Source organism: Arachis hypogaea, chromosome 14, assembly GCF_003086295.3.
Source record: "Arachis hypogaea cultivar Tifrunner chromosome 14, arahy.Tifrunner.gnm2.J5K5, whole genome shotgun sequence".
Lineage (NCBI taxonomy): Eukaryota > Viridiplantae > Streptophyta > Magnoliopsida > Fabales > Fabaceae > Arachis > Arachis hypogaea.
Window position 1 is genome coordinate 44,796,541 of NC_092049.1, and position 789 is coordinate 44,797,329.

The 789-nt window shown below is 39.7% G+C and overlaps 1 non-coding gene across 1 annotated transcript; it reads left to right on the forward strand.

Moving 5' to 3' along the window:
• Window positions 1–394: 394 nt before the first annotated feature.
• LOC112745264 (small nucleolar RNA R71) lies at window positions 395–502 on the forward strand. Its single transcript, XR_003173200.1, has one exon. It is a non-coding gene; the product is annotated as a small nucleolar RNA R71 (small nucleolar RNA).
• The last annotated feature ends 287 nt before the right edge of the window (window positions 503–789 follow it).

Here is a 789-nt window from a genome sequence, read left to right on the forward strand (position 1 = left end):
GTTCCTTCAGGTAATTCACCTCTGCTATTGCAGTGTTCTCAGGATCATAAGCTTCTTCTTCAGAAGATGCCTCTTAAGTACTGTTGGATGCAGCTTGCAATCTATTCAGACTCTGAGAAATCATATTGACTTGTTGAGTCAATATTTTGTTCTGAGTCAATATGGCATTCAGAGTATCAATTTTAGGAACTCCCTTCCTCTGAGGCGTCCCATTACTCACAGGATTCCTTTCAGAAGTGTACATGAACTGGTTATTTGCAACCATGTCAATGAGTTCCTGAGCTTCTGCAGGTGTTTTCTTTAGGTGAATGGATCCACTTGCAGAATGGTCTAATGACATCTTTGATAATTCAGACAGACCATCATAGAATATATCCAGGATGGTCCATTCTGAAAGCATATCAGAAGGACACTTTTTAGTCAGTTGCTTATATTTCTCCCAAGCTTCATAGATGGATTCACCTTCTTTCTGTTTGAAGGTTTGAACATCCACTCTAAGCTTGCTAAGCTTTTGAGGAGGAAAGAACTTGGCTAAGAAAGTCGTGACCAGCTTATCCCAAGAGTTCAGGCTATCTTTAGGTTGAGAGTCCAACCATATTCTAGCTTTATCTCTTACAGCAAACGGGAAAAGCATAAGCCTGTAGACCTCGGGATCAACCCCATTGGTCTTAACAATATCACAGATTTGTAAGAATTCAGTTAAGAACTGAAAAGGATCTTCTGATGGAAGTCCATGAAACTTGCAGTTTTGTTGCATCAGAGAAACTAATTGAGGCTTTAGCTCAAAAT